At 37.0% G+C, this 21,328-nt stretch overlaps 2 pseudogenes; both read right to left on the bottom strand.

Moving 5' to 3' along the window:
* Positions 1-439: 439 nt before the first annotated feature.
* LOC145936117 (uncharacterized) lies at positions 440-10,887 on the bottom strand (annotated as a pseudogene).
* A 20-nt stretch (positions 10,888-10,907) lies between these two features.
* Positions 10,908-19,340, bottom strand: LOC145936116 (uncharacterized; annotated as a pseudogene).
* Between the last annotated feature and the right edge of the window lie 1,988 nt (positions 19,341-21,328).

Here is a 21,328-nt window from a genome sequence, read left to right as displayed (position 1 = left end):
ATAGTTGGATATAGGTTTAATATAGATTAAAAAATAGATTCTTTATGTAAAAAATAAATAAAAATATGAAATTATTTAGTTCATAAACAAAGCTTTAGACAAAAAAATGTTATTTCATACTTTTTATTTATTTTTATATGAAGTATCTACTTTTTGAGAAAAAAAGTCTTTCTCATTTTTATATATTGCACATTTATTTAATATATAAATTTTGCATATTTTATAAAATGTTATTTATTTTATTATACTCGTATAATTATTATATATATATATATATAATTATATATAATTGTATTTTATTATAATATATAATATTTAATATAATATATATTTTTAAATATATGTTATATATTATTAAATAATAATATAATATATTTATTTTCTGCATATATTTGAAACTTAACTTTAGGAACTATTAATAAAAGAATTATCTTTTCCTTCAAATATCATTTTTTTCTTTGGCATTCTCTTTTGCATTGCGTTCTTTTGCATGGGCTAACCATATTTTTATCGGTGCTGATATTTGATCATCTGTTGCATCTGCATGAGAGTTTCTTATCACACCTAAAACGTATCAATTTTTAAACATTAGTAATTTGTATTATTTTCAAAAAAGATAATTTGTTTAAATTTAATAATTAGAAAATGTAAGAACAAATTTTAATGTCAATATATAAATAAAAATTACTTAAAATATCAATATTTGTAAAAAAAATGTTTACTTAATTTTCATTAAGAAATTTTATTACTTAATTCAATAAGTAAATTGCTGTATAGATATATTTATAAATGTATATATTTTTATTTGTATACAAAATTATGCCGTTTAATGATTCAAAATTCGAAATTACAATTCTAAATTTTACTTACACATTATTACTTTACATAATTGTAAGTTTGAGAAGATATTTTTTTTCTTTGCTCCGTACCACTATATTCCATTGCCAACTGATTTGTAAAAATCTGTCTCATAAGTCGAATGCACGAAGTTTTCGTATCTTGGCATACAATTCGTGCCAATTGTTTAATCTAAAACATAATTACACTGTTATTAGTTGGATGTTTCGCCTAGTCATTTATTGACTTAGTTTTACTTTAAAGAGCTTTTTAATGATGTTATAATGAAGATATGTACACGCTACGCTTCGTGTCTCTCATTCTAATTTGCTTGTACCTACTGCCGGTAACATCCATTAGTTAATATGCCACCGAAAGGGAGAGAGCGCATCGCATTTCCGCTCTCTCGAGAAGAAGACATCCTGTTTCTTCATTGTTCCGACATGGTCGTCGTTCGGTGCACACGTATAAAAATAATAAAGAGATATTTAGTAAAATTATTGTTCTCTATCACCTCAATCAACGTACATACCACAAGGTATTATTTCGGCACAAGCCAGGAAAAGAAAAAGAGCGTACACATACGCAAGAGTACAAACTCACGCCACACGGCGCATACATAATGGTCCTTCGAGCCGGATTCCATAACCTCTGGATAATAACTTGAGCAGTTTACTGGAGGTAAGACTAAGGTTTTTTGTTCATAAAAAAACTATTGTTTACGACAGTCACACGACTGGTAAGTGCACAAATTTGCTATCTTTCATTATTCAGAATACATTATATCAAGCATTGCGTCATGTGATGTCGCGATAAATACGACCAATACGTACACTTTCAATACACACTCAATTTGAAGCCAACGTTTTCTCTTATTCGTGGTACAATTCACTTGCAAAATCAAACACAATGCAAAATCTAACCTATTTTGAAGCTAAAAATAAGCGTACTCAATTAAAGGCAACCGTAACACGGTTAAAGACTTTCATAGATAGCTTCGAGGTAGAACAAGGAACGCGACACGACATCACAGATCGTAAAGTCAGATTAATCGAATTATGGGATCAATTTGATGCCGTGCAATCGCGAATAGAGATTCTTGAAAATGAAGATCCAGCATTTAAAGATAAGGAAGCGCTTCTCGCTCAGCAAGTACAACAAAGGACAACTTTTGAAGAGTCATATTTCGGTTTACTAACACGATACAATCATATCCTCGAGTTTTATGATGCACGCCAAATTCCGCCCATCGCACCACGTGGAAATATCGCGCCTATTGCTGCCAATAGAGAATCGCGGGTTAGATTGCCAAAAATAGAGCTTCCAATGTTCATAGGTTCCTACGATGATTGGTATTCATACCAGGATACATTTGAGAAACTAATCCATGATAATACTCAGTTAACAGAGATTGAGAAGTTTCACTATCTGCGTTCTTCACTCAAGGACAATGCAGCGCATGTTATCAAATCAATTGAGACCACCTCAGACAATTACAACGAAGCTTGGGCTGCTGTTAAAGAGCGTTTTGACAATAAGCGTTGGATAATACAAAAGCATATCAGAGTCATTTTCGATGCGCCAACGTTGAACAAGGAGAACCATGCCAACTTGCGTGAGTTATTAGACACAATATTAAAGCATCTACGCGCTCTAAAGGCCATCAAGAGGCCCACAGAGCACTGAGACGATCTTATCGTACACGTTATCGTTTCTAAACTGGACCCCGCTACAAGTAAGGCTTGGGAAACTAGCATACCAGATAAAGATATTCCAAGTTTAAAATCATTAACTGACTTTTTATCTAGGCGTTGCCAGGCACTTGAAACAATCTTTAGTAAGCTATCTATCAATCAAATTAGTTCGGTAAAGTCCTCTAACAAGTCAAGGTCTTCCGCTGTTGCAAATATCGCCACATCTAACTTCTCTTGTCCTCAATGCAAGGAAAATCATCCGATGTATCATTGTGAAGCCTTTCTCAAATTACCGATAGAAAAAAGAATTCAATTAGTAAAGAAGGCTCATCTATGCATCAACTGTTTGAGGTCATCATCACATCAAGCTAAGGCTTGCTCTTCGAGTGCCTGTCGCAAATGCAGCAAAAAACATAATACATTGTTACATTTAGTCAATAGCGTACAGGATAATAAGAACTCTAGCGAAACCTCTGAAAGCGAAGCAAATAAGACAACATCGCCTATCGTCACGCAATGTTTGTCCGTACAAAGTCCTTCAAGCGTTATATTGCCCACTGCTATCATACATACCTATGATTCGAATAACGAAGTTCATTCTTGCCGCGCTTTACTGGATAGTGGTTCGCAGTTGAATTTTATTACTCAAGATTTCGCTAATAAATTACATCTCAAGCAGCGATCGGTAGATATCTCATTTTCCGGTGTTTCTCAGGGAACATTGCAAGTAAAAAATCTGATCAATACGCGCATTCAGTCACGTTTCAACAACTTTAATGCAAGCATAGAATGCTTAATTGTACCTAGAATTACTCAGCAGTTACCTCAAAACTTTATATCTACGCGAGACTTCATTATACCGAACAATATAAAATTGGCAGACCCCAATTTCAATGTTCCCTCGAGCATCGACATACTGATTGGCGCAGAACTTTTTTGGAGACTTATTTGTACAGGCCAGATTAGAGCTTCTCGATCTCAGCCTACGTTACAAAAGACCCAACTGGGTTGGATTATATCCGGGCCAACAATTAGTCAAACCTCTACTCTACATTCTCCATTTACTAGTTGCTTGGCAATCTCAGAGGATTTGAACCGCGCAGTCAGCCGCTTTTGGGAAACTGATCAGCTTGCGTCATCGTCTCAAACATCTCCTGAAGAACAAACATGCGAACGCATTTTTAAAGAAACTGTGAAACGCAACGAGGAAGGACGTTTCATCGTGCGGTTGCCGCTCAAATCAGACAAACTAAAGCAACTTGGAGACTCCGAAGAAATTGCAACACGCCGTTTCAAGTCTTTAGAAAGGCGACTCACGAAATCACCCAAAATGTATGCCGAGTACAAACAATTCTTCCGGGAATACATAGAACTTGGACATATGCGCGAAATCACCGACCCGGCAAAGCCTATCGGCGAATTCTATTACCTTCCACATCATGCGGTGTACAAGGAGACGAGCACCACAACTAAATTAAGGATCGTCTTTGATGCCTCCTGCAAAACAACTACGGGAATCTCCTTAAATGATATCCTAATGGTCGGTCCTACCATTCAAGATGATCTCTTCTCCATACTTACAAGATTTCGCACTTTCAAATACGCCCTAACCGCTGACATTGCTAAAATGTATCGGCAAGTGCTCATAGATCCTAGTCAAACAGCTTTGCAGCGCATCTTGTGGCGCGACTCCAAGGAGGAACCAATTCGTACCTTTGAATTACTCACCGTAACATATGGTACTGCATCAGCGGCTTTTCTGGTTATTCGCGCCCTTAGAAGGCTAGCCGAGAATAATCACATTAGATACCCGATCGGCGCTAAAGCAATTTTAAACGACTTCTACGTGGATGATTTGGTCACAGGATCAGACACCTTTCGAGAAGCGATAGCCATCAAACAGCAAACAATTCAGTTACTACAGGAAGGAGCATTTGAGCTGCGCAAGTGGGCCTCTAATATTCCCACTCTTCATGACCATCTTGCTACATCTCCACAATGGGAATTCTTACTATCTGACGACAAACGATCCGAGACCCGAGCGCTAGGTCTTTTGTGGAACTACGCTTGCGATCATTTCAAATTTTCCAGTATAGCCTGCTTACCACCGCTGTCATCACCTACAAAGAGAAGCATCTTATCAAAAGTTGCGCTAGTTTTTGATCCACTAGGGCTACTCGGTCCCTCTACAGTCATCGCTAAAATCATAATTCAGGATCTATGGCGTCTCAAGATTGATTGGGACGAATCACTACCTTTAGAGATGGACACCAAATGGAGGCGGTATGAGAATGAGTTGCCGGCGCTAAAAGACATGAACATACCTCGGCGAGCTATTGCATTGGATGAGTACAATAAATTGGAGCTCCATGGGTTTGCCGACGCTAGTGAAATTGCCTACGGTGCATGCATTTACTTACGCGCTACCAACAGTGACGGAACACACTCCACTCGACTGCTCTGCTCAAAGAATCGCGTAGCACCATTAAAGAGCCTTTCCATACCTCGCCTCGAATTATGTGCAGCACTACTCCTTGCACGCCTTGTCAACAAGGTCATGGATGGTCTAAATCACAAGGTAGAATCAGTATATTATTGGACTGATTCTACCGTATTAGCCTGGCTTCAAGCATGTAGCCGTTCTTGGACTTCATTCGTCGTCAATCGTGTAGGAGAAATCCAACAATTGACCACTATTCAAAACTGGCAGCATGTTCCTAGTCAGGACAACCCTGCAGACTTACTCTCGAGAGGAATCATGCCAGCTTCGTTACCTCAACATTACCTATGGTGGTCTGGACCTTCATGGTTAGGCTCCGATGAAGAAAAATGGCCGCAAAACCCCTCCATAACGAAAGGAGATGATCTCCCTGAACGTAAAACTAAGGCCATAGTCACGCTCAGCATTGAAGAACCATCTTTTGACATCTTCACGCGCTTCTCGAAGCTCACGAATTTAATCCGAGTGGTAGCTTACATATATCGATTCTATAACCAGCTGAAACGTAAAACCAAACGCTCCGAATCCATCTCTACTGACGACTCAACACAATTTCTTACAGCTAATGAATTGCAACTTGCTACTCGAATCATTGTAAAATTGATTCAAAAATCGTATTTCGCTAAGGATTTAGAAAGGCTCTCCAATGATCAAAATGTGAGCAAAAATAGCTCTCTCATACGATTAAACCCGTTCCTGGACGAGGATGGAATCATACGGGTAGGCGAGCGCCTCAAATTATCTCACATTCCCTACAACGCCAAACATCCAATGTTGCTGCCAGGACGACATCCTTTTTCTCGACTCCTCATCACATACGAGCATGAAAGGCACTTCCACGCAGGTCCTCTAGCAACCTTGTCTGCCGTACGCCAAAGATTCTGGCTTGTATCCGCCAGAGATATTGTACGTCAAGTTATTCATAAATGCACCATTTGCATCCGAAGTTCGCCCAGACCAGCCTCGACTTTAATGGGTAATCTGCCTAAGGACAGAATCGTCATACCCCTGCGTCCATTCGAGAAATGTGGCGTCGACTACGCCGGGCCTTTTCACTACAAGGATGGATCAAGGAAGACGGTTAAATTAATGAAGTGTTATATGGCGATATTCGTCTGTTTCACTACTACCGCCGTTCACATCGAATTAGCAGCGGATCTATCTACAGAAGCTTTTCTCAGCATTCTCAAGCGTTTCGTTTCTAGAAGAGGATATCCCTCAGACATATTCTCAGACAACGGTCTAAACTTTGTGGGAGCTGAACGCGAATTACGCGAATTAGCAGCTTTATTAGACGCTCAAGACACCAAGGACAGAATCGTAAGCTACATGACAGCTAATAACGTGAACTGGCACTTTAACCCCCCTAAAGCCCCACATCACGGTGGTCTATGGGAGGCTGCAGTTAAGGGAGCGAAACGTCATCTCTATCGAATGACTAAGCATGCCAACCTGAAGTACGAACAATTGAATTGAATACTTTGCTCGTCCAAATTGAAGCGATTCTGAATTCGCGTCCACTTACTCCTATTTCATCTGATTCCAATGATATTATAGCGCTGACTCCAGGACATTTTCTGACTGGGAGTCCGCTCACTTCTCATCCCGAACCTTCGTTAGAGGAAGTACCAACGAATCGACTATCATATTGGCAGCGTGTTGAACAAATGCGTCAGCATTTTTGGCGACGTTGGTCACAGGAATATCTACATCATTGTCAACAACGAAGTAAATGCAGAATCAAAGAAAATTCTGTACGCGTTGATCAGATAGTCGTTTTAAAGGAAGATAATATTCCTCCTCTAACCTGGCCTCTTGCTAAAATAATTGAAGTGCATCCAGGTAATGATAACATAATTCGTACCGTCACTGTTCGCACCAATAAAGGTGTCTACAAGCGTCCCATTACGCGCTTATGTATACTTCCCGTTGAAGATGATTAATTTATTCTTGCGTTTATTTAGCATTGCAACATCCTTTCTAAACTAAGTTTCATTTCGTTTATTGCCAATGTAATATTTGTATTTAGGTCGTAGCTAGTTTAAGATTTGAATTAGTATATTAGCTTGTAAGCGATTTCTTTTTTTTTATATTTGTTGAAAGCTGATGCTTTCAAGGACGGCGGTATGTACACGCTACGCTTCGTGTCTCTCATTCTAATTTGCTTGTACCCACTGCCGGTAACATCCATTAGTTAATATGCCACCGAAAGGGAGAGAGCGCATCGCATTTCCGCTCTCTCGAGAAGAAGACATCCTGTTTCTTCATTGTTCCGACATGGTCGTCGTTCGGTGCACACGTATAAAAATAATAAAGAGATATTTAGTAAAATTATTGTTCTCTATCACCTCAATCAACGTACATACCACAAGGTATTATTTCGGCACAAGCCAGGAAAAGAAAAAGAGCGTACACATACGCAAGAGTACAAACTCACGCCACACGGCGCATACAAGATATATTAATGAAAACTTAAATCTTGAGAAATGCAACAGAAAATTATTATGGAAGAAAACTTTAAATATAAACTTTTATATAAAAAAATGGTAATATGTTAGTCTTAAAGTAATATGCGACTTTAGAATATTTGTAATAAAATTATCTTGCACATTAATATTCATCGATCTATATTATATATTATTTTTTATCGTTGCAAACATTTACATTCACTATATATTATCCAGTTGTTTTTACTATTGAATTATAATTATTTTCGTAAAACTTATTCTATGTAGAACATCAGAGATATAATTTACCATATGTTTTCTATAAGTTGAGTCGTTGTTTAACTTTGTTTCCATCGCTTCCAGTTTATTTTGATTTTTGAGTGGTAGATTTTGGAAAATGTCAACTTCATTTTCTTTGGAATCTAAGGAACTAACTGACTGTTTCTGTATAATTAACTTTTGATATCTTTGGATTATATTCATTTTCGTCTCCAAGGTTATCAGTTTTCTAATTATAAATCGGCGAAAATTTTCACTTACTGTAAATCAATGAAAATAATATTTGTAATTATGCTTATAAAAACATACAAATAAAATGCGATTTTTACACAATTATAAAAATTCACAATACTAGACAATATTACGCAAAAATGAATATTATACATATCAAAAAGTACATAAAGTATATCCTAATTAAAAATAAATAAAAATTATTAACATATTTAAATCATCATCAACGTCTACATCAGTAGTTTGTTTGCTTCTGGTTAACAAGTTTTGTGATTTTGATTGTGATTCTAAAAATAACAAAAAATTTTATTGTAATAATATTACTAATAATATTATACAGAGTGTAAAACCATTTCTTTAAAAAATGTCATCCCTTCAAGTTAATCCGGGGTATCCATCTTTCTGGTATACCCTGTATATATAATATTATACATATTCATAATATTATACATATATTAACAATAATATTAATAACATTATAAAAGTAATTATCATGAATATATTATACATTACTTAATAGAAATCCCAAAAGGGATTTATTCATTCGTTATGAATAAAGGATGTGAATAAATCTCTTTTGAGATTTCTGTTATCTAATGTATGATAACATCAAAATATTAATCAAAATTTTTTATAAGCAAAAAATCAATCCGTGTTACCTTGTAAATTATTATTAAAAGTACACGTATCTGATGATTCAACATCATCGCTCATATATTGCTGTAATTCTGAAAGAAAAAGAAAAGATATTTAATAATTAGACATCAGCTTTTCTATTTTTATTTTTGTATTATTTCTTGTTAATAATTTTCAAATGTAAACTTTAATGTAAATTTTATTTTCTTTTTATTATTTTCTATTTTTACTCTTTCTATTTCATTATAATTTTAAGTTTCTGTGTTTTCTTTTAAAGATATTATACTTACGGGAATCGTTATTTGTTATTTTCTCAGAGCACGGTTCGACATTTTCTGTTATAAATTTATTTTTATTTTTTTGAACTTGCTCTTTCGCACAAGAGACATTCGCATTTTCTATAAATTATAATTTATTATATATATAATTAGTCATTATTTAAATTTAATATCTATTATTGCTATGTTATTAGATTTTTACCAGTTTGCATATTTTTCCTTATTTCGCTATGTGTAGTCGTTATTTGTTTCTGTCGAATTTTTGGAACATTTTGCAGTAAATCGTCTTCTTCAGATAAATCGTCATCACTGCTATTCGATGAATCACTTATTACTTTAGCGGCTCTGACTTTTCGTGATTTTTTAAAATATTCTTCTGTTTCAGTGCAGGAATTTATATCCGATAAATCTTCGGCATCCTTTAATTTTCTCCTCGCCTTTTCATAGCAAGCTGAAAAAGAAAAACAATATTATTCTAATCAATCTACCAACATTTTCGACTAGACCCGGTAAACCGTTGGTAAACCAGATATAGTCGAAAACGTTATATCTTTTCGTGTATATTTTTAATTTTCGTAAATTATTTCAGACCATTTAAAACGTTAACTCTATTTATGAAAACATAATATTTCAATATTTTCACTCGCAAATAATATATAATAGCATTAATATATATTTATACTTGAATTATTTATATTTATAAAAAGCAGAAAAAGAAGTTAAACTAAATAAAATTTATATTAGTGTTATCATTTTTAATATCTAATCTAAATCGCTTTATTACCATATAGTAAATAAATATAAAACAAAGGAGGAGGGTCAATAAGGGCGTTTTTGTGCCCCCTCTGGATTTTCATAAAACAATTTTTTTTGTCTTGTATGATCATTAGGAATGTCAAAAATAATCATTAGGTGAGAAAAAAATTCGATCATAAAGCCAAAATTAATTATTAGTTTAGGTGTACCACTATGGTATCTAAGCCCTTTTTATGACTAATAAGTAAACTAATGAAATATTTTCGGTCATTATACTGCTTTGCCATAATATTTATGTCATTTTAAACTATAATATGCATTGCCTTAAGATGAAGGTGAATATAACTCATGGTAAACGTCCTGCGTGAAGTTGTCGCGTGAGTCGAATGCAGCAACTTCACGCACGACATAATTCGTTGTCTTTTATCCATATTATTGTTAACCTCTACCAGGATCTTATATTATTACTTTGTTTAATCAATATTTCAATAATTGAAGTTCAATTTTAATCATGTCAAAAAGAATAAGTGATTCAAGTGATCTGAGCCCCATGTCAGGAGTAATCAAAAATTTTTTCACTATGAATTGTATTCACCTTCATCTTGAGGCAATATTGTAGTCTAAAATGACATAAATATTATGGCAAAGCAGTATAATGACCGAAAATATTTCATTAGTTTATTTATTAGTCATAAAAAGGGCTTAGATGCCATAGTGGTACACCTAAACTAATGATTAATTTTGGCTATATGGATCGAATTTTTTTCTCACCTAATGATTATTTTTGATATTCCTAATGATCATACAAGACAAAAAAAATTGTTTTATGAAAATCCAGAGGAGGCACAAAAACGCCCTTATTGACCCTCCTCCTTTTTACGATAAACCTATATGTAATAATAAATGTACATATATATATATATATATATATATATATTATATATGTATTGATTTAACGTTACACATTTTAATTTAATTTTAATAAAAAGATCAGAATAAAAAGAAAATTAGGAAGTATACTTACAAAATGTCCCGAATATTTTGTTGATTGGGTGTTCCAACCATGTAGATTGTGGCTGTTCCATTAGTTTAACTGCTGTATCATATCGTTTGTTACTTGTATAATGTGGCCAGAAAGCTTTTTTTAAATCTGCGCTTAACCAATTTTTTGGAATAATTTGGAGCCCATCTTCAAATTCAACGATGGAATACAAATTTTTTTCAGCCATCCTAATACCATACCAACACATTATAATTCACTATGTAATAGTGGAAAAACTGCAAATTTATTATTTTCACAAGGTAATTTTACATATTTCCTTGTCACAATTTCTAATGGCCACGATTTCAAATGTGACAATAAATGTACAGAATATATCCCAAGTAAAGAAGATGGACAAGGCAAGTCAAATCGATCCTTTTTTTCCAAAAATTCATATCCTATAATCATAGGAATATTTTGCTTTTTACAGTACGCCACATTTTCGATACATACAATAGTACCATCGCTTAAGCCACAACAATTATTTGCAAGTGTTCCAGCTTTGAACGTAATTCCACTATATTTAATAACTTTGTATTGCGGATTGTTGCAGTCAGATGTAAGTGGGCCATCATAATGTAGTGATACTAGATTTGGATGCGTTAAAATAGAATCCGACGAAATAGTTCTTAATGGTGATATATCTAATAAGTTTAGTTTTTTCTCAATGCATCTCCGTACTACTTGTTGTAACGGCTTTTCAGATTTTCTAAGTAATTTCTTTAATGTTTGCAAATGATTTTCAAATTTAAATGCGCTGAAGTTGTCAAGTGATCCAAATTTCTTAACATCGTCTACAAGATGCATAAGATTATGTACATTATGCGCTCCATTGTGGGGTCCATAAAGTTTTATAGATAGATAGATAGATAGATATAATATTTATTGATTTCCTATGGGGTTACAATTTCTACAATCTCTTCCATTTTCTTAACCTACTACATACATTTACATTTACATTTACATTTTTCAATTTTTTCGCCCTCTCGCTTCTCGCTATTCTCTTTCCCTGCCTACCTCTCTCTCTCTCTCTCTCTCTCTCTCTCTCCCTCTCTCTTTCTCTCTCTTGCCTATCCTTTTTTCTGTTTCTTAGTCTCGCTTAATGTCTAATTACTACTACTTAATTCTATGTAATTCTATGGGACCTCCGTTTCCGTTGTACTTTTCTACTCTTTTCATTCATTCCTTCTCTCCTTCATTTTTCTCTCCTTCTCTCTCTCTTCTTCTCACTCTCTCTCTCTCTCTCTCTCTATTCCTTTTCTTAATCTCCCTCCCTTAACCCCTCTAACTCCATCATCCATTCCTCTCCCTCCCCTTCCTCTCCTAGTATCCTGTCCACCGCTTCCTGCCAACTTTCTCCATCACTCTTTTCTCCCTTTACACATCTTTCCCACACATGCTCCCATGTCTCCTCCTCTCTCTCACACACTCTGCATTTTTTATTTCCTCCTTTTCCCAGTACCATCCCTCTTTCATCTCATTCCCTAACCTAAATCTTATAATCCTTCTCCATCTTTTCTCTGACCATCCTTTTTTTAGGTACCCTGGGATACCTTCCCTTTTAATTTGCCTATACCATCTGTTGTACTTTGATTCTTTTATTCTCTCTTCTACTTCCCTCTCCTGCCTTGTCTTCCCCCTTTTTTCCATCTCCCCCAACTGTACTTCCTCCTCTATTCCTCCTTTTAACCCTCTTTCTCTGAGAAATTCTTCCCTCTCCTGTTCCCAGCTTCCCGTTCTTTTCCCTTTCTTCCACCTCTCTTTCATCTCCTCCCAACATTTCCTAGCTATCTCTCCCCCTTTTCCCTCCTCCATCCTTATTTCGAATCCCCATATTCTTTTCCCTGCTCTTTCTCTCATCATACCTCTTCCTAATTATTTCCTTACCATATATCCTGGAGTTCTTCTATCTAATCCCATTGTCCACTTTATAAATCTCTCGTGTAATCCTTCTACTTCCTTTCTCTCTTTCCACCCCCATATCTCTACCCCGTATCCCATTACTGTCCATACCAGTGTGTCATACAACCATAATCTCCTTCCCCAATCTTTTCCCCATAGTCTCTTTCCTATACCCCATACCTCTCTCATAACTATGGCCGCTCTTTTCCTCCTATCTCTAACCTGCGCTTCCTGTCCTCCATTTCTTTGTATAATGTATCCTAAATATTTGATTTTCTTAACTTCCTCCAGCTTCTTTCCTCTCCATCTCCAATCCATCTTTCTCCACCTTCCCCCTCCTTTCCTAAACCTTATTATTTTTGTCTTATCCTCGTTCAGCTCTAATCCTTTTTCTTCCAAATATCTTTCTAGCCTAAACAACATTGACCTCATATCTTGTTCTTCCTCTGCCATCAAAATTATGTCATCCGCATATGTTAGCGAGTACACCTTTCTCCCCCCCAAACTCACTCCTCCCCATAGTCCCTTCTCCATTTCTTCCTCTAAATCTGTCAATATAATATTAAATAGTGTTGGGCTCAATGGACACCCCTGTCTCAAACCTTTTGCCGTCCAAAATACCTTTCCCTGTTTCCCATTTACCCTTACCCTGCTCTTTGTCTCTCTCAATACTTCCTCTATTCTTTCCACCAACCCCTCTCTTACCCCCCTTTCCTTCATTGCCTTAATCAACTTTCCTCTATCCACCGAATCAAATGCCGCCCTTAAGGGGTTAGACCTACCTATAAGGTCAAAAAAAAACAAGTATTTTCGGGAATTTATTTTTTTTAAACTTGAAAACTTTTTCTAACAAACGCTACTCTATTTAAAAGTATACATTTAAAAGTAATTATAATAATTTTTATAATAGAAAATATTGATAAATAAAAGAAATATCAGTGATCTTTCGGCAGTGTTTTTTTAAAAGGTATTTTGCGGTGACCACTTTTCCTTCGACCTGGTTCATCTGAAATAAAAAATTCAAGTAAATTTAATTAATATATTAAGTGCTTAATCGTTCATTATCTCGGAAAATTAATTTGCTACAAAATGGCAAAAGTTCAAAGTTGAAATATCAATTTTTGTAAAAAAAATCGCTTGTTTTTTGTCTGTAAAATAAAAACTATGTAACGAAAAAAAAAAGCCACGATCGGGCACTAGATTTTTATCTGTAAAATATTCCTACAAAAGCTGAATTCATTCTGTACAGCGGTTCTCGAAATATTTTGGTCACCGATTTTGAAAATGTGATTTTGAGATAAATGCGTTTAAAGTTGCAAGTTAAGTTGCTTAGTAGCAACTAGCTAGCTGCTGCTAGCATCTCTGAATTTACAAGTTCACTAAAAAGATTATATAACTGTGTTAGTATAGAATTACAATAGCAAAAAGGGTCGCCTTTATGCGTGACGCAGCTGTCGCTTTATACCTGCTCAAACCTGTTCGAGCCTGCTCGGACAGTATACCTTCCAAGGCTGTATACTTAAACTCTGTCAATTTTGCTCGGATCAACTTGAAATTTTAACACAATATTTTTAGAATGATATACTTTAAGAAAATGTCAAAACCCAAAAATCGATTTTTTCAAAATTTACAGGTAGGTCTAACCCCTTAAATCCACGAATACTGCCATCATTTTACCTCCTTTTTTACCTAGCTGTCTATTTATTAGGTAATTTAGCGCGTATATTTGGTCTATCGTGCCCATTCCCTTTCTGAACCCTGCCTGACTTCCTGATAATAGCCCTTTTTCCTCTACTTCCTGTCTTAATCTTTCACCTAATGCTGTTGCGTAAATTTTATATAATGAAGGCATCAATGTTATTCCCCTGTAATCTCCCTCCCTCTCTCCCTCTCCTTTCTTTATAATAGGTATAATTATCCCTTCCTTCCATTCCTCCGGCCATCCTTCTCCCCTCCAAACTCTATTGCAAATTTTCCATCCCCACTTTCTCATCTCTTCTCCCCCGTATTTCCATACTTCATTCGGTATTTCATCCTTTCCTATCGCTTTCCTCTCCTTTAGTCTGTCCATTATCTTCTGCATCTCTTCCCATTCCAACTCCTTTTCTCCTTGTGCTCTCTCTCTTGTCCCGCATCCTCTTACTATTCTTCTCTCTACCCCACCTAGTAGACTCCTAAAATATTCTGTCCAACTCTCCATTTCTATCCCCTCGTTTAGTCTTTTTTTCTCTTCCTTTCTTTTTTAATTAATTCCCATACTTTTCCCTCTGTCTTTGCCTCTCCCGCTTCTCTTACTATTTTTTCTCTTTCTTCTCTTTTCTTTTCCTCACATAGATCTTTATATTCTCTTTTTTTCTCTCTGTATTCTTCTCCGCTTCCTCTTTCTCTCCTCCATCTTCTCAATTCCTTTCTAACTTCTTTCTTTCTATTCCTGCATTCTTCGTCCCACCATCCACTTCTGTTCCTACTTTTTTTCTTCTCCATCTTCTCGCATACATCCAAGGTTGTTTTTATTCTTTCTTCTACTTGCTCCATCTCTTCTTCTAACCCTAATCTCCCTCCTTCCATCATTCCCATCTCTTCTCTAAATTTTTTTCTTCCTTCTTCGTCCCATCTTCCTCTCTTATTCGTCCCTCTCATCTCTTGCTTTCTTCTCCCTCCTGTTCCTTTCTTCAACCATACTGTAATCGGGTGGTGGTCTGAGTCTATTTCTTCTCCTACTTCTAATTCCTCCACTCTCTCTCTTGTGTCCTCGTTTCCTAAAATATAATCTATTATCGTTTCTCCCCTTCCTCCTGTATATGTATATTCTCTTACTTCATCCCCTTTCATGGATCCATTTAATATAAACCAACCCCTTTTCTCTAAGCAATCTATTAGCTCTCTTCCCTCTTTGTTTATTTTCTTATCCATTGAGTTCCTTCCTTCAACTTCCTCCTCTGATTCTCCCTCATTTCTCCATCCACCCTCCTCACCTGTCCTCGCATTAAAATCTCCTTCTATTATCGTTTGCACTCCTTCCTCCTCTTCCTCCATCCATTTTTTTATCCCTTCTAACTTCTCTCTCACGTCCCCGTTTACATATACTCCCTTAATCCTCCACTTCTCTTCTCCCATTCTAACTCTGCATGTCATTTCTCCTTCCTTTTCCTCTTCATCCTCTTCCTCCCTTTTCAACCCCTTCCTCACCCCCAACAGCATCCCTCCCTTTGCTCTCCCTTTCTTGTTTTTTCTTCCTGCCATTTGTGCTCTCCATATAAACTTTCTCGGTAATCTATCTTTTATTCTTTCCCATCCTTTTTTCTCTATCCATGTTTCTAATAACATCACTACATCCCACTCTCTTACCCTATTCCAAAAATCCTTGTCTTTATTAGATATCCCCGCTACATTTCAAAAAGTAATTCCCCATCTTTCTTCTCTTGATAACCCCTTCTCTCTCTCACTGTGTACTTTCTTTATTCCACTTCCATATTCTCCTTCTGTTCTTCCCCCTGTGTCCTCCATGTTTTACCTTCCCAGTCCACTAGTCTTTCTTTCTCCTCTTCCCATCTCCACCATTTTCCTTCTATTTGTATCCTATTATATTTTACCCACACTCTTTTCCCTTTCTCTCTCTCTCTCTCTCTCTGCTATATCCTCTAGTTTCCATTTCATCCTTCTCTCTTTCCACGTTAAGTCATCTTCTACTCTAATCTCTTTATCTTTTATCTCTCTTCTTCTCTTCATTGCTTCGGCCTTTTTTTCTATCGTTTTAACTTTTACTATCGCTATCTTTCTTTCCCCTTTACCCCTACCCCCTATAAATCTCCTTTCTTCTATGTCTTTTTCTATGCCTAATATTTTTATTGTATCTTCAATTCCCTTCTCTATCTCCTCTTCTGTGCCTTTCCCTCCCTTTATCACTATATTCTTTCTCCTTGTTTCTCTTTCTCTTTTTTCTATCCACCTATCCATTTCCTCCATCTTCTTGCTTACTACTCCTCCTTTTATGTCCTCCTTACTTTCATTCTCTACTTTATCTATTCTCATCAACAGTTCTTCCTTTTCTAACCTCCATTTTTCTTCCCTTTCCTTCATCTTCCCTTCTATAATATTTTCTATTTCTCTCCGCCATTCCCCCCACTGCACTTTCCATTCTCTCTTCATCATCTCCCTTGCTTCTTTAAATTCTTCTTTCATCTCTTTTTTCCACTCCTCTTTCATCTCTCTCCACCAGTTTCCCGATTCACCTTGTCCCTCTCCTGTCTCTCCTATCAGTTCTTTTTGCTGTCTTTTCCCTTCCTTGTTTGCCCATCTATCTCCTTCTCAGATCCCTTCTTCTATCTTTTCTACTGCCTCTCTCTTTCTTTTCCACAATTCTTCAATGTCCCCCATGTTTCCTCTTCGATCTATTTTATTTATTTTACTGAACAGCTCCTTCCCTAGTTCCTTTCCTTTCTTCTTTTCTTTCTCCGACATATTTTCTACTTGCCTGCCCTCTCTCTACTATTTATTCGCGTTGCCTCTCTTCTATCTATCTGTTCTTATTCTTTTCCCACCTACACAGTTTCTCCTCTATCTACACTACCTATTAGGTGTGCAACTTTGCTTCCGCCGTTTTCCTATAGATAGCTTTAGCGGTAAGTAGTGGTCGAAATAAATAGATCATAGACGTCATGCAATAAACTTGGGCATCTGTCAACATAACCCCATAGAAACATTAGTCGATTTGTGTCTGCATCATAAAGTTATTCTCGATTGAAAATGTCAGTTTACGAGCCAAATTCTCGTCATTTGCGGGAGGTTTTAATTTTCTGCTTCAATATGAAGAAATCTGCGGCTGAGGCTCATCGAATGCTCTCAAATACTTATGGTGAGGCCGCTATTAGTGAAAGAACGTGTCGTGAGTGGTTTCAACGCTTCAAGAACGGTGATTTTCACGTCGAAGACCGGCATAGCGGTGAAAGAGACAAGGTTTTCGAAGATGCAGAATTGGAGGCATTACTTAATGAAGACTCGAGTCAAAGTCAAGAAGAATTGGCACGATCATTGGGAGTGACTCAACAAGCAATTTCAAAACGCCTCAAAGACATGGGAATGATTCAGAAGCAAGGAAATTGGGTGCCGTACGAGTTGAAACCGAGAGATGTTGAACGGCGTTTGTTTGCTTGTGAACAGTTGCTTGAAAGACGGAAGGGATTTCTGCATCGCATTGTGACTGGGGACGAAAAATGGGTTCATTACGATAACCCCAAGCGCAGAAAATCATGGGGATATCCCGGCCATGCTTCCACGTCGACGGCCAAACCGAATAACCTCCCGCAAATGACGAGAATTTGGCTCGTAAACTGACATTTTCAATCGAGAATAACTTTATGATGCAGACACAAATCGACTAATGTTTCTATGGGGTTATGTTGACAGATGCCCAAGTTTATTGCATGACGTCTATGATCTATTTATTTCGACCACTACTTACCGCTAAAGCTATCTATAGGAAAACGGCGGAAGCAAAGTTGTACACCTAATACTTCGTGCTTCTAGTCTCCTCACTTTTTACACCTGTTCTACTCCCTCTGCACTTTATCCTGCCTGTCTTTTCTCTTCTCCCACCACGTACCTCTCCTTTTCCCTGACTTTCTAACCTCACTCTCCCCGAGCTAACTCTTTGTTACTCTATTTCCTCCCTTTTCTCCCTAGTGCCCACCACCTTTACTTCCTTTCACTCCTCTCACACTGCTCTCTCTCTCACGCTTTTCTCACTCTCTCACTCTCCTTTCTCCTCTCTCTATCACTCACTAAAAACTGCAACGGGCTTCTGCCTTACACACACTATCTCGCCGGAAACGGAAGTCCCCATAAAGTTTTATAAATGTTTCAATAAAAAATAAAATTAATTCTTGCGGATAGGATAAATATTCATGCAAATCTTTGGAAGACATAATTCTGATAATTACGTGAAATATCATAAAATGTCTATATACATTGTTTTTTAAAATAGATTTAAAAGCTAATGGCCCTGTATACAATAGTATTAATCGGTACTCTGTGGCTTTCCATAACTTAACGCAATCCAGCCCTCGTGGTTTTCTAGCAAATTCTGAAGGTATCGATGCTTTTAATTGTGTCAATAAACGTGCAGAAATTTCTTTTACTGCTCTATGCGGTACACGATAGTGTAAATCTCCACCAAGTCATAAATATATTAATTTTCGCATTATTCCAAGACATACTAAATGCATGTAATTTAGAGGAACATTTGTGACAGGTTTAAAATGAGGTATCTTTAATAAGCTGCATGTTACATCTGAGATGGTAATTATCATCAACTTTCTGCATAAAATCCTCATCTGTTCTAAGTGGCGCATCCGTTTGTGGAAAACATATCCGATTTTTTATGTATTCTCCTTCAGTAATGCATTTTGTGCAGCTAGAATATCCTGTATGTCCTTTTATACATAAAGCAAATGCTTTGGCTGGTGTATCACATATCAGTGCTTCAATTCTACATTGTATATTACGATTATCGATATAAATACAATTCTCACATATTTCATTTGCTTCATCAACGAATTCTTGTAAAAAATCATTTGCATCTGCTGGTTTTTCATTTCCATAATAAATTCCGATGATAAATACATTGTTATAGGGAACGATTGAGCCTAATATAGGCCAAAATTGTTGTTGTGACGACTTTGACAATGGTAATCCATCAATGTTTATACTTATTTTGGAGTGGCTATAAATTGCCCACATTCTAATTGCCCACCGTTAAAAGTGACCACGTTCTAATTGACCACGTTCGGAATGCTTACGTTCTGATTGACCACGTTCGAAATGGACACGAAAAATATTGCATGAAGTTCGATTTGACCACGTTCGAAATGGACACGTCTTGTTTGCTGACGTTCAGTTTGTCAACGTTCGAATTGACCACGTTCGAAATGGCCACGTGAAATATTGCATGCAGTTCGATTTGACCACGTTCAGATTGGCCAAGTTCGATTCGACCACGTTCGACTTGCCCACGTTCGGAATGGACACGTTCGATTTAACCACGTTCGAAATGGACACGTTCTATTTGCCCACGTTCGGAATGGACACAGAAAATATTGCATGAAGTTCAATTTGACCACGTTCGGAATGGACACGTTCGATTTGACCACGTTCGAAATGGACAAAGAAAATATTGCATGAAGTTCAATTTGATCACGTTCGAAATGGACACGTCTTGTTTGTTGACGTTCAGTTTGTCAACGTTCGAATTGACCACGTTCGAAATGGCCACGTGAAATATTGCATACAGTTCGATTTGACCACGTTCAGAATGGCCACGTTCGATTCGACCACGTTCGACTTGCCCACGTTCGGAATGCACACGTTCGATATGACCACGTTCGGAATGGACACGTTCAGAATGACCACAAAAAATATTGCATAAAGTTCGATTTGACCACGTTCGAAATGGACACGTTCTATTTACCCACGTTCGGAATGGACACGTTCGATTTGACCACGTTCGAAATGGCCACAGAAAATATTGCATAAAGTTCGATTTGACCACGTTCGGAATGGCTACAGAAAATATTGCATATAGTTCGATTTGATCACGTTCGAAATGGACACGTTCGATTTGCCCACATTCGGAATGGCCACAGAAAATATTGCATGAAGTTCAATTTGACCACGTTCGGAATGGACACGTTCGATTTGACCACGTTCGATTTGACCACGTTCGGAATGGACACGTTCGATTTGACCACGTTCGAAATGGACACGTTCTATTTGCCCACGTTCGGAATGGACACGTTCTATTTGCCCACGTTCGGAATGGCCACAGAAAATATTGCATGAAGTTCAATTTGACCACGTTCGGAATGGACACGTTCGATTTGACCACGTTCGAAATGGACACGTTCGATTTGCACACATTCGGAATGGACACGTTCGATTTGCCCACGTTCGGAATGGACACGTTCGATTTGCCCACGTTCGGAATGGCCACAGAAAATATTGCATGAAATTCAATTTGACCACGTTCGGAATAGACACGTTCCATTTGACCACGTTCGGAATGGACACGTTCTATTTGCCCACGTTCGGAATGGCCACAGAAAATATTGCATGAAGTTCAATTTGACCACGTTCGGAATGGACACGTTCGATTTGACCACGTTCGAAATGGACACGTTCGATTTGCCCACATTCGGAATAGACACGTTCGATTTGCCCACGTTCGGAATGGACACGTTCGATTTGCCCACGTTCGGAATGGCCACAGAAAATATTGCATGAAATTCAATTTGACCACGTTCGGAATAGACACGTTCCATTTGACCACGTTCGGAATGGACACGTTCTATTTGCCCACGTTCGGAATGGCCACAGAAAATATTGCATGAAGTTCAATTTGACCACGTTCGGAATGGACACGTTCGATTTGACCACGTTCGAAATGGACACGTTCGATTTGCCCACATTCGGAATGGACACGTTCGATTTGCCCACGTTCGGAATGGACACGTTCGATTTGCCCACGTTCGGAATGGCCACAGAAAATATTGCATGAAATTCAATTTGACCACGTTCGGAATAGACACGTTCCATTTGACCACGTTCGGAATGGACACGTTCGATTTGACCACGTTCGAAATGGCCACAGAAAATATTGCATAAAGTTCGATTTGACCACGTTCGGAATGGCTACAGAAAATATTGCATATAGTTCGATTTGATCACGTTCG

The sequence above is a fragment of the Prenolepis imparis genome, unplaced genomic scaffold (assembly GCF_030444845.1).
Source record: "Prenolepis imparis isolate NDT839.2.m4 unplaced genomic scaffold, iyPreImpa1.0 SCAF_5, whole genome shotgun sequence".
Lineage (NCBI taxonomy): Eukaryota > Metazoa > Arthropoda > Insecta > Hymenoptera > Formicidae > Prenolepis > Prenolepis imparis.
This window is presented reverse-complemented; position numbering and strand designations above follow the sequence as displayed.